This window comes from Cololabis saira, chromosome 15 (assembly GCF_033807715.1).
Source record: "Cololabis saira isolate AMF1-May2022 chromosome 15, fColSai1.1, whole genome shotgun sequence".
NCBI lineage: Eukaryota > Metazoa > Chordata > Actinopteri > Beloniformes > Belonidae > Cololabis > Cololabis saira.
The window spans coordinates 6,251,069-6,265,366 of NC_084601.1; positions in this window are offsets into that span (position 1 = coordinate 6,251,069).

A 14,298-nucleotide genomic window follows, 5' to 3' on the forward strand; every position below is an offset into this window, starting at 1 on the left:
TCGTCTCCCGCACGGGTCGTGTAGTCTGGACGACGGAACGATGCCTGTTCCACTAGCTGGGGAATATAATGCAGAGCTATTAAAAGCATCAGTCATAGTTCAGAAATAAGATTTAAGTTTACATAACGCGTGAGAATAAGGAGTACAGTCAATGTTTGAGTTTAAAGTAAAAGTCTGGTTATTTTTATGAATCAAAGTCTGTGTAGTGGATCCCTCCTTCTGGAGTCAAAACAATTAGTAGCAGGTATAAAAAAAGAGAGTTGGTGGAATCTGCTCCTAACACTTGCCTATTTTGTAATAGAATAGAAAGACTTTATTGTCATTGGATGTCAAACATAAAATTACATTTAGAGTGCTTTTCCATTTTGTGGCACAATAAATAAATGCCATAAATAAAAGAATATAAGATAGAATAAAATAAATTAAAAATAGAAATAAAAGCAAGGCAGAGTAGAATAATATTTACAGTCAGTACTCGAGATGTAAAAAAAAAAAATCAGGGGGGGTGGTGGATTTTATCATATGGGGACAGATAATTTGTGTTGATTACAAATAATATAATATATTACAAATAATAGCAGTAACCAAAACACCTGCAGAAATACTGCAGGAATGACATAGCAGCAGTTAAATGCAGCCTTCTGTAAGCTTTAAATATCCACTGGGCTTACATCAAATACATCAAAACACAACAATAAAAAACACTTTTCTGAACTTATCAATATGACTCTGTCCTTCAAAGGATAAGTAAAATGGATCACTGCAAAAACTCTAAATCTTAACAAGAATATTTGTCTTATTTCTAGTTAAAATGTCTCATTTTAGTAAAAATAAAATCTCATTACACTTAAAACAAAACTCATCACTGGAAAAAACAACAATTTTCACCTGTTTCAAGTAGATTTTCACTTGAAATAAGTAGAAAAATCTGCCAGTGGAACAAGATTTTATGTTTGTAATGTAGACTTTCCAGATTTTCCTACTTATTTCAAGTGAAAATTTACTTGAAACAGGTGAAAATTGTCCAAAAAAAAGTTATTTTTCTGGTGATGACTCTAAATGTTGAAATAGCAGTAAAACCACATTCATTAAAGAAATGACATAGGGGACGGAAAGGGGGGATGGCAGTTTTACAGGGGGGATGATTTGGACCGTTTTTATTTCAGGGGGGGATGCCATCCCCACTCATCCCCCCTCAACTCCTGTACTGTTTACCGTGTCTGTAAGATTTCACCAGGATTTGTTCTTATGGATTGGTGTGTTTTTCTTATATTACACTTATTTAAAGTGCTGATGGCTCTGGGAAAAAAACCTGTCTCTGAGCCTGTTGGTCCTGGCGTTAGCGGCCCTGTAGCGCCAGCCTGATGGCAGCAGGTTGAATAGATGATGTCCTGGGTGTGACACATCTAATAGACATCTAAGTCCTGATCCAGGTCTTTGGAAGCAGAGGGAATGAACTGTCCTCCTTTTCTGACTATTGATGGTAGTTTCTGAGACATTGCTACTCCACTTGTAACAAGATAGCAGCAACTGGTCCCTGTACAAACAGGACTTTGTACACACTTTTCGTACGCGTACAAATTTAACATTCCCTAAGTGTGTCTAGGGGCCCTATCAACACTAAGTGGAATGGGATGTTTCAGCCTTGTCAGAGGCTTGAAATAGATATTTATTTTGATGTAGCTCCAAGTGCAAACATTAATTTCCTTTTTGCACAAATATATCTCACACAAAACTGTTTTGATTCATGTGGTTGTAGCGCCTAACAAAAGTTTACTCTAATTACCATCTAATGATACACTGAGGGCTGTTTTAACTCCAGATTCTTCCTTTAATGAGATCAGTCAGTCACTGCTTCACCCAGCGGTTTGTTTACTGTTCTCCTGATTTACCATGTGTGAAAGAAACACACACTGTAAATAATCATAGCCTATCCAGAAATAAAATCATACCAAAGGACAATAGCCGCTTTAGTTATCGTGAATTGCATTAAAATTGGTTAAAAAGTCTTTTTTTTCTCTAAGTGTTTTAAAACATTGACCTTTAATCACTATTTCTATCATATTTCAATTTTATTTCAAGAAAACTTCACCACATGCTCATTATTCTGAGTCTGTGTCATAGTGAGGAGAAGTAGTTTCACTGAAAAGGTGGAAACATATGAATAAAATCACACTTTATCAGATGTTGGGATCAGAAATGCCTCTTTTTAAAGAATTATGGGTTAACTTTTATGTTTGTTATAAAGTTGTGTAGAAGTTAGGAGATGAAAAGAAAAAGGATCCTACCCAGAAAAATTGACTTGCGTTGTCCAGTAGCAAGATCAGAATCAGAATCAGAAAAAGGTTTATTGCCAAGTTTGTTAAGAAAACACACACAAGGAATTTGTTGAGGTGATTGGTGCAATACAATACGAGATAAAACCAGCCCCATACGTTCCATTGGATCACTGGTGCAGGAGGTCCACCAAACATTCTTGCACACCCTCAACTCCATTTTTGCTCTCAGTGGTTTCTCTTTGCATGAGTTTAAAGCCCAGGACACACCAACCCGACGTCGCCCGCAGTCGGCCGACTGCTGTGTCGCCTCGCGTCGCCTGTCTCGGGCTGGGTCGGGCTCAAAAACAAGCACTAGACACACCGCAAATACAACACCCAACGGCCTGACTAGCACGTATGTTCTGCGCATGCGTGAGAGGTAATTCCCCTCCATACCAGCAGGCAGCGGTAGTCTGTATTCAGGGGCTCAAGGAGGAGGACAGCACTTTTTTTTTTCGAAGCTTTATTGAGAAAACACAAGTGCAATATAAAACAGCAGCGACCAGACGGCACAACCACCTGCAGCTCTGTGGAGAATTACCACTGGCTGAAATAAATCATTTAGGAAGATACATGTTGGTTTAATAGATGAAATCTAACAGTTGTAGCTACGCCTGTTAAGAAATTTGCTCCGAAAATTTCGGGATTTCTGCCTGCCTGCCGACTCGGGAGCTGATTTATGGTTCTGCGTTAAATAGACGCAGAGCCTACGGCGTAGGTTATGCGGCGACGCGCGCCGTACCCTACGCCGTAGGCTCTGCGTTGGTGTAACGCAGAACCATAAATCAGCCTTTATTCTGGCGAGGTTTGAAAAAGACTTTGCAACAACGAGCAAACGAGTGATTATGTACATTCACTGAGTGAATATTATGAAAGTAAAATATATAATTATCGCTAGAAATGTAATCAAAATGCATTTTTATGCAGAAACTAACTCAAAATATTGATTTTATTCACAAAAAAATAAGAAATGTCCGCCATGTTTTTTTTTTTTTTATTCAGTCCGCAAATGACAACGAAAAGCATTCTGGGAAATTCTGGGAACAGCCAATCACAGAGTGAGCTGTTTGACCGACGTCCCGACGCCGATTCGACATGTCGAATCGCCTGAAAAGCTCCAACGGGAGGCCGACCTGTGGCGACGTGCGGGACACACCGGGAAAACTAGGCCGACAGACGCACCGATGCTCATCGACGGCCCGACGGCCGAAAGTTGGCTTGGTGTGTCAGGGCCTTAAGACTTACCAAGTAGCTCAGTGGTTCCTTAATATTTTCCCGGCTCCTACTTTCTTTTTACAGTCCATTACCTCAGCCACCAACGCATCTACAGTACAGATTCCTAAAAAAAGCCACATTGGCAAAAATGAAATGCATTGAACACTGTAGCTCCAGACTTTTGTGGCATTTCTTCAGTTTAATTGCGTTTTTAAAAATATGTTTATTAGAACTGAGTGTACTTGACAAAGTTATTTAAGCTGCATAATTTAAGTCTGTACATTGCTCAAATCAGGATTCTGATTAATTATCAAAAACTATTAGAGTTGGTGGAAAGCCATCACAAGTACAAAAATAACACAGTATCTGAGTAATTATGTGTGTGCATTTGTGTGTGTTCAAAACAGTGTGCCATAGACAACGTGGAAAATGTGGAGACTTTAATTAACCTGTTTAATTTTGCCGGTAGTGGTTTAACCACTCCATCTCGCCCAACGGCAGGCTGCTTCCTGCAGCATTAATGATTCAGTTAATTCCAAATATTAAGCGCTGGGCTCGGTTTGATTAACTGTGCCAATTTCATATCTCATAATAACGTCCTTTTTGGATATCAGTAATTCGCCGATAAACACGGGCACTTGCTGAAACTTGAGCTGAGCGAGCCACGCATTAGGTCGAATTACCTCCTATGATAAATGAAATGCTAAATAAATGCATTAATTGGGTTCCCTAAAATTTGCAGTGTGTGTTGGTTTGAATGGGGTCAGCCGTCTGCACCAGAAAGGCTGTCTGCTTGACACTTTCTCTACACTTTCATTTCAATTTGATTTATTCCGTATCATGGGAATGGTAGTTCACATACATGTTCCATTCCATGATCGAAAAGGGGCAAAAAGAAGAAAGCCTTATTTTACAAGCCCCTTTCTCAAAAAAATAAAACAACATATGAAGATGGTCGGTCCGTCTGTTCAACAGTCACTGCTTATATACTGTAATACCAAAAATATAATGAAAAAAAAACAAAACAAAACAAAAAATAAGAAAAGCTACACAATAACTCACCAACAACACCAAATAACAAAAAACAACAAAAGATTTTTTTACCCGTTAAATTCATATTGTCTGATTATGTTGTCTTTATACAATTTCTTGAACTGGTGAATATTTTTACAATCCTTTAAATCAATTGTTAAGGAGTTCCATCATTTTACACCACATACTGAAATACACATTTGTGTTAAAGGAGCATGAGGCAGGATTTATGAAAAAAATGTGTATACGTTTTAAGTTTTCTAGTAATAATGTCAGATGCAGCGTTCCAAACCAAAAAGAATGAGCCCTCTAGTGTATCTCTCCGTTGCCTTGAACAGGCTGTGTGCTGCAAAATGTGCTGCAATTCGGTCCCGAATTTCCCGCACTGTCCTGCGGATGTGACGTCACATGACGCTGCATGTGCGTTCTCCCCGTTCTCCCGTGCCGGCTTCACTGTTGGCTGCAGTACCCCCAACGGCCGTCGTGGTGAAGGGTGGCGCTAGAGAGTCTCATTTCTTAAAAGGAGCCTCATGCTCTTTTAAAGTAGTTCGTGCAAACGGATTTTTAAAATCAAATTTCCTCCTATGGTCCTTATTTTCTGAACTAAACACAAAAAAACTTGTATTTTCAGGCAATATTCTGCCTTTTGCCTTGAGCATCACTAATAAAGTCTGTAACTCAACAATATCTTTAAGTTGAATTAATCCTGCATTGATAAAGAGTCCATTGGTGTGTTCTCTTGCCTCCTTTTTATGTATGATCCGTACTGCTGTCTTCTGTAAAATAAACTAAGGTTTGATATTTGTTGTGTATGTATTCCCCCAAACTTCTACACAATAACTAAAATAAAGCAAAATAAGTGAACACTCATTCATTCAGTGCGCGTGGTTTGCTGCCCCGCGCCGTGTTTGTCTGCGATGACGCGTCTCCTGAGTGCCCTGCAGCCTCCAGGCATGTTGCCGTGGCGACCGGAGTAAAGGGGCGGATGAGAGAGCCAGTATGAGCCCCCCCCCCCCATCACCATCCATGTGGCTTCACCGGATCGCTTCCCTCCATCCACTCCAACATTTGTCATCCTCTCGTCGACGCTCACCCAGGAGGAAAGTGTTGCACATATGGAGTGTATTCCTCCAGCTCTTCATAAACTGATTATCTCTCGCTTCCTGTTGCGTGTGCCGACCACATCGTTCTCAGTGAAAGTGAGCTGAAAATATAGAGAATGACATTTAATATATTTCCTGGCCCATTCTCGAGCAGCAGTGGGCCCAAATGCATATTTATGACGTGCTTTTGTGTGGATAAGTGTGTATCCCGGGCATGTGACTGTCATAAGTTATTCATCGCAATTGTTCTTTGGAGTTTGCAGCGTTTGATCCACGGTTTATGCTTTACCGCCTCCTGCGGAGTTTGTATTTTTGCTGTGGGCATAACTACACACTGTAGTAACACTAACCCTGACTTGTTACCTTGACTGTGAATCTGTTTGTGATTAATTCATGAACACCGGCTATGGGCATATTGATTATTCTGATAATTTGTTCTCATCAATCAGCCTCGACACCTTCATATATCCTTGTTGGCTACGTATCGATTTCCTTCCTCATCCTACTTCATTCCTGTTGTAAGCAATATGCCACAAGAAAAAAGTGCTGGTTTATCCCTCGGTGGGATTTCTTTATTCTTCCTGTAAGCTTCTTTAATTTGCCCCATCTGTTCACCTTTTCCCTACATCTCCTTTTGCAAGTACCTCAGCTTTAATGTTAATAGATATACAGTAAATAAGGTAGTTTGAGTTTAATGTCCGGTGGCTGTGTCAGTAAACAGCTATTTATTTGATTAATCAGTTAAACTAGTGAAATGTCAAACTTTGCAAATAAAGTGACGCTGACAAAAATAACAACAGAGGCAGAAGCCTTTTGAAGCCTTAGTGGCACAAACTAATGTAATTGAGGGTAATAGTGTGTAAAAACGTGTCTTACCTAAGAGATGCTTCTGAAAACTACAGGACTGTCTCAGAAAATTAGAATATTGTGATAAAGTTCTTTATTTTCTGTAATGCAAAAATGTCATACATTCTGGATTAGGCCTGTGTTGAAAAAAATCGATTCTCCGATTTTAAATCGATTCTCATATACATTCCTAAAAATCGATTCATATGTCTAAAGATCGATTTAATTTATTTATTTTTTTTGTTTTTTTCCATCATTACATTACAACTTTTGGTACTTTTTTGTTTATGCCCAAAAAGGGAATATTTTGTTGGACAGGAGAATAACTGGTGCCATGTTTTTGCCTTTAAATATGTTTAAAGGTATGAAAACATTAAAGTGTTCAGTTATAATTGCATAAATTGTCTATATTTCTTTGCTTTAAAAACCAAATTCTCATAAATGGGGAAAAAATAAAAGCGATTTCTTTCGTCCTTTGTTTCCTCCCTGGATCTGTTTGATAATTCTGACCCACAATGTTTCTGAAAGCAGTTCTATCAGCATTCTGGGAGCTGATTGGTCCTTACAGCATCATTAGCTGCAATACTTGCTGCTGAATCTCAATATAATACTAGTATTAATATGTTGCATAACTAGACATTCATATAATTCATGCAACAGCTCAAAAAACTGTTTCATTAACAGTAACCCAAATCAATATTGGATCGAATCGAATCGAATCGGATCGAATCGGATCGGATCGTGATAATCGATTCTGAATCTTAAGAATCGGAATCGAATCGATTCTTGATATTTGAATCAATCCCCAGCCCTATTCTGGATTCATTACAAATCAACTGAAATATTGCAAGCCTTTTATTATTTTAATATTGCTGATCATGGCTTACAGTTTAAGAAAACTCCTATCTCAAAAACTTAGAATATTCTGGGAATCTTAATCTTAAACTGTAAGCCATAATCAGCAATATTAAAATAATAAAAGGCTTGCAATATTTCAGTTGATTTGTAATGAATCCAGAATGTATGACATTTTTGTTTTTTTAATTGCATTACAGAAAATAAAGAACTTTATCACAATATTCTAATTTTCTGAGACAGTCCTGTATGCTCTTTCATCCAGGCTGCCTCACTTCTTTCATTTAATTAGCTGCCCTGTAACGTAAAAACACCCATGCAGACGTGTTAAAGTGAGGGAAAACACACAGCGACAAAAAATGATAAAATATAAAAAAGTGTTAGAGAAAGAAAAAGGAACTAATTAGAAAAACCTGGAGGCGCATAGTGAGGTTGGAAACAGAAAAGGAGCATAGAGAGTCATAAAAATGGAGAGGGAGACATTGAAGCACCGGCCAAATGGAAGAAAGGCCAGCAGTGTTTTTTGTTAATGGCGCGGTGTTGAGAGGAGTCCCGGCCTCAGCTCCAGGTGGGCTTCATCTTTCCGTGCCCACGGGTGTTAAGCTTCACCTACCTCGCTTCAGTGAGTACCCAGCAGGGCAAATGGCTAATATGATTGTGAAGATATAAGCCCAGGATAATAGCATCTGCCAAGCAATCAAGAACAATGTTCCTCTGCATTGGGTGGTGATGAAAAGGGAATGCCAGGAAAGTGGATGCTTGGATGAGGGCTGAGCCTTTGGGGAAGGGAGTGATGTGTTGCTAAATGGCTGTAAAAGGACAGGAGCAAGGGGCCAAATGTTGGGGATAATCTGTTCAGAAGAACAAAAAAATCTTTACATATTAGGTCTTTGAAAATAAACCAAAAAGGAAAAGAAAATCATCCACATTGGCTTTTCGTGAATGTTAGAAAACCGCAAGCAGTGTGATATTGTGGGCCCACTGAGACACTGTATGGGACTGTAAACAACACAAAAGCTCAAAAGGCATCCTGTGAAGTTTTGGATCATTAGCAGCAGCTTGATCAGGAGCTGGAAGGTCTTTAACCCTGTTGGGTTCAGAACCTTACTGGGACTTGGTGCTTTGTAATCCAAAATGAAGATGGGAAATCATAAAGTGGGGAAAAAAAAGCTGCAGATTTATGTACCAATGTCACCACATCTGCAGCACCATTGCATTCATGAAAATACAGTCGTATATTTTTACACTCTCTCTCTTATGCATCAGAGAGTTGCAGAATGGATTTTGCATATCATCATCCAGGCTGCATCATTGCAGTATACTCAGAAGTAGAATGAATACAGTATAGTTGTGGTCCGCCAGTCTTACAAATGTGAGTTCATGTCAGGGCACAGCCAGGGTTAGTGACCCATTAATGTTACTTTGTTATGTAAAAGATGCAAAGAATGAAGTTAAATATTCAGGTCTTGGTGGTCGAAGGGATTGTAATGAATGAAACAGAAGAATTAATTAACAGTAAAACATGTGAGCATTCTGACATCAAAATCAATTAAAGCTGCAAGCAGCGATAAACGGGACCTTGCGCGTGCAATTATGGTCAAGGACTCAAAACCAAGTCTGATGACACCATCCACGACTCTCTATGTCAAACCATTCAAAAGTTATAGCAGAATCACATATCGGCCAATCAGCTACTAGTATCACTTCCTGTTTAGCGTTGAAGTTTGACGCGGGACACGGCCACGCCATTTCACGAAAAGATTTTGATAACTTTTCACGGTTAACGTCTTTTGTGTCTCCTGAGCGAGTTTTATGTCAAACGGACGATCCTGCTAGGAGGAGTTTGTTAAAGTACGACACGTGAAAATGGCATAAATTGCGCCAAAATTACACGATTAATTCAAAATGGCCGACTTCCTGTTCGGATTCGCCCATGGCGCCAAGAGACTTTTCTTTAAGTTGCGACATGATACAGGTGTGTACCGATTTTCGTGCATCTACGTCAACCGTATCGTGGGGCTTGAGGCACAAAGTTTTCTAGGGGGCGCTGTTGAGCCATTAGGCCATGCCCCTTTTTGATACTATTAGAATACGTAATTTTTCGCCACATTGGACGTGCGTGCCAAGTTTCACAACTTTTCGAGTAAGTTATGCGCCTCAAAAACGCAATTGTTTTCGGATAAAAGAATAATAATCATAATCGTATCGATTTCAATAGGGCTTCGCACAAGCCTTGCTGGTGCTCGGTCCCTAATTATATTGCAGCATTCCAGGAGCAGTTAAAGTATATTGAATACTTAAAAAAGAAAAACAAAAATGATGAAAACTAGGCAAACATTAAGAATAAAAATGTGTAAGGTGACTTTAAAGACATTAAAAGTCAAAGTCCACACAAAACCCTTAATAATGTTTGGGGGGAAAAAGCACACGCTGATGAATTCATATGTACAGGTGGCAAAGACACACTGGATGACTGGAAAGTGTGTGTATGTGTGTGTGTGTGTGTGTGTGTGTGTGTGTGTGTGTGTGTGTGTGTGTGTGTGTGTGTGTGTGTGTGTGTGTGTGTGTGTGTGTGTGTGTGTGTGTGTGTGAGAGAGAGAGACAGACTGGGTTGTCTGCACCAGATGGCACATCTATCTTCACTGCATTAACATTATTAGTCCATTTTTATTTTTGTTGACCTTTGATATTCATTTGTTATCTGATGAAGTGATGTGGCAGTTAACATAGCTGCGGTGTAAATGAATAAAAATGAAAGAAAAATGCAAGCCAGCATTTGCAGATGCTGCAGTACTTTAACTGCTCCCCAAAATTGTTTATGAGTAACTGCAGGCAAGATGATCCAGGTGTGAGGAGTGCGATGGTGAGAAACTGTTGATGAAATATTTACTGGGCTTTGATCTGAAATTTAAATGAGCTTCTTGAAACATGACTGCATCAACACCCGAAGCAATTAAAAGAAAAAGCAGGAAAACCAGAAAAAGTTTTTAGAATATTATTTTCTGTCAGTGTCTTCATGCTGCACAAGGAATTTGTTTTGTACAATAACAATAACTAAACGTGCTGTTGATCTAAGACTTACCTTAATAAGAATAAAAGAGCATGCTTCTTAATGTTCTCATGAAGAGTCTTGTCTCTACAACCCAATGTTCTGTTGATCTTGTTGGTGTTCCTGAAAAAGTTCAGGTAGTAATTGTCAAGGTGTGGCTGAGTAGGACCCAGATGCAAGAGACGAGGAGGCAGGAGTTCCAAAAACATATGGTTTATGTAACTTAAAAAAAAAACAAAGCACTGCTGAGCAGGATTGCAAGAAAACCAACAGGTAAGGAGCTTAAACATGACCAAAAATCCAAAAACCTCACAGGAAGCAAGGGAAAGACAAGACAAGGTATACACAGAAGGTTTGGCGAGATACAGGTGCACACGATCAGGGCAGTTGGGAACAAGGGACCTCAAGACTTAAACACGAGGACATGGGATTTCAAAATAAAACAGGAACCTACTGTAGATACAAAAACTGTGACAAAAACCCAAAACTGTGACAGTGATCTTGAATTTCTTTACTCCTGTTATTGTCAATTTCTAAACTTAAAGGGGACCTATTATGAAAAACAGGTTTTCTCTTGCTTTAACATTTATAAAGTGGTCTCCCCTCAGCCTGCCAAATCAGAGAAGGATGAAAGCAACCAAATTCTGCAGTGTCTGTACAGCCGCCCGGATGAGCCGTCCAGTGTGATGTGGATCTATGAGCCGTTCAGATTCTGCTCCTGTTGTGAGGTCACGACAGGAGCAGAGGTTTGGCTTCCGATGCGTGAAACCCCGGCCACAACTATAAAACCGTGTAACTGCATGTGAGCGTCCGACTATCGTAGCACTGCGTGACATCGGACGCTCTCTGTCCATCTCCCTCCAGCAGCTGCCACTTTATTGAGGTTTTTGTAGTGAAATGAGGAGGTATCATAGAGATAACTTCTCATTTCAACTAACTGGATCAGCCGTTCCTCATCCGTGACCGTTTCCTACAGCGCTTTCAACCAGCTTTCAATGCGAACAACAGGAAGAAAGTAGAAGCAGGGCGTCTGACAAATGTTCAGCTCAAAACGGCGCTGCGGCCAGTTTGGACAGTCCAATAGAAAATAAAGCAATGGAATTGATTTTGTCGCTGACGCTCGCTCGCATTGCATGCAGTTAGGACACAGTGTAACTCCGCCGGCTGGAACTTCCGCCCTTTTTTCATAGCGGTGTATCATGTCATTCAAGCAGCCAATCAGCACATGCCTCATTATCATAGCCCCGCCCCCTCAGAATCCCACATAGATAAACTTTATATATAAACTTTATTATTACGGGCTCTAGACCCAATAGCAAGACATACAACATAAAAAATACACAACAACTACATAAACACATAAAACCATACTCTTATTCATGAGAGTTTTAAAAGGCACCCATACCAATGTTTCCATAGATATGATTGATATCTGACCGAACTGCACCTGGGGCTTGTGAGCTTCATTATAATATGGTTTTCCGACTCATCAAGTCGAGACATAAACTTAAACATCAGGTTCCTCAAGAGAGCCTGTAAAGTGCTTAGCCCTGAGTCACAAAAGACTTTACTAGCACTGGTACTCCTGGGCTTTTCCAGCAGTATCCTCAGACAGTCATTATATGCTACCTGAAGCTTAGATATAGATAGACATAGACATAGATAGACATAGATAATGAGGTTAGAAACGAAAAAGATAAAGACATTTCTAATTTATATAGAAAAAAACAATCAAAAGCTTTTTGTTTTTAGGACATTCAAGGCCTGCTTAAAATATACATTAAATGCCATAATAGGTCGCCTTTAAGCAAACACCTGAAATGGCAAAAGTTTCCATAGATCTCACAGTGTCTGTCTAGACCTCTAATGAGATGCTACAGAGGTAGGGCTGCACTGACAGAGAGAACAGATCGCCACCACCAGTCTCAGGAGTTTGGTATTTACAACATGTACAACCTCAGTAGGAGAACGGTGAAATCACTGTATGACTACTCATTCCTATCTACTTTGTTATCCCCCGTCTCTCAACGGAGAACAGTGCATTGTGTTGTCAAATATATCGGTAATCCTTGCATGCTGCCTCCACTTTGCAAACCATCTATCTTTCATCCAAAAAATATACAGCTTACTAAACCTGCTGCGTGTTCACATTGACAGCTATTTTCTGCCTCCTCTGTAAATGCTAGGTCGAAAGTTCACTTTGAAATAATGGAGCATGTGACCTTTTTCTCTGAGACCAGAAGATATTGCTTGTGAGAAATTGGAGCATTTTGGATGAGTGGACGCACAGAGGAGGAGGTGGGGGGGGGGATTCAGCAAAGCCCTGAGGGAACGGGAGAAATGTCACAATCACTAGCGGAGCACAGGCGTGCATGCATGCTGGACGTCAACCTTTCCATGTGTGTATGCTTCTTCTGAAAAATAAAGAGGTGGGGAGAAGCAAGACACAGGCGACACAGGGACAGTGAATTAAGACATCAAATTAAGTAATCGAATGATATTTTTACAAAAGAATGAGGCAGTTGACAAGAAATTATAGTGGATGATGTCCCAGAAGGTTCAGTATCCATCATCCTGCAAACTAATGCTTGATCATTTATGGACAGTCATTCAAGTATTGTCAGGTAGAGAACAAGATGCAATGCAATCTGCAGCAAAACCAATAAAGGCAATTACTCATAACCGCGCAAGTGCTGGAGACAGCTGTCTTTACCTAATGGTCTGCATGCAACAAGTTTAGCCATCGCTCAGCCTGTATTGTTTTACATATTCACTGAGGCTGCAGCCTGTCAGCCTGCGCTAACAGACCCACCTTAATATCCTCTTGTCATCAACATGCTGAAAGTGGTGTTTACCCCAAAATCTGAAATATGGATTTCCCTTTTGATCATCCATCAGTCTAAATTGTCTTATGAGTTGGTGCTTTTAGGGATATCAATCACAGGCCTGTCCTCTCTCAAGTATTATGGAGATGGATGAATTAAAAGTGGAACAGTGGAATACTCACAACAAAGACTTTTTGAAAGCGAAAATTAAAACGTTTAAGTTACTGTACATGACAGGAGGGCTGTTGTAGGTTTTAGTCTATTGATACTTAAAGGGGACCTATTATGAAAAACAGGTTTTCTCTTGATTTAACATATATAAAGTGGTCTCCCCTCAGCCTGCCAACTCAGAGAAGGAGGAAAGCAACCAAATTCTGCAGTGTCTGTACAGCCGCCCGGATGAGCAGTGTAATGTGACTTCTACGAGCCATTCAGATTTACGTAACCAAAATGCAAACCACGCCCACAATTATAAAACCGTGTAACTGCATGAGCGTCCGACTATCTCGTAGCACTGCGTGACATCGGACGCTCTCTGTCCATCTCCCTCCAGCAGCTGCCACTTTATTGAGGTTTTTGTAGTGAAATGAGGAGGAATCATAGAGATAACTTCAAATTTCAACTAACTGGATCAGCCGTTCCTCATCCATGACTGTTTCCTACAGCGCTTTCAACCGGCTTTCAACGCGAGGGACAGGAAGAAAATAGAAGCAGGGCGTCCGACAAATGTTCAGCTCAAAACGGCGCAGCGCTGCGTCGCTGCGGCCAGTTAGGACAGTCCAATAGAAAATAAAGCAATGGAATTGATTTTGTCGCTGACGCTCGCTCGCATCGCATGCATGACACGGTGTAAAGGCTGATTTATGGTTCCGCGTTACACCAACGCAGCTACGCCGTACCCTACGGCGTAGGGTCTGCATCGATTTAACACAAAACCATAATTCAGGCTTAACTCCGCCGGCCGAAGCTTCCGCCATTTTTTCATAGCGGTGAAATGAGGAGGTTTCATAGAGATAACTTCTCATTTCAACTAACTGGATCATCCGTTCCTCATC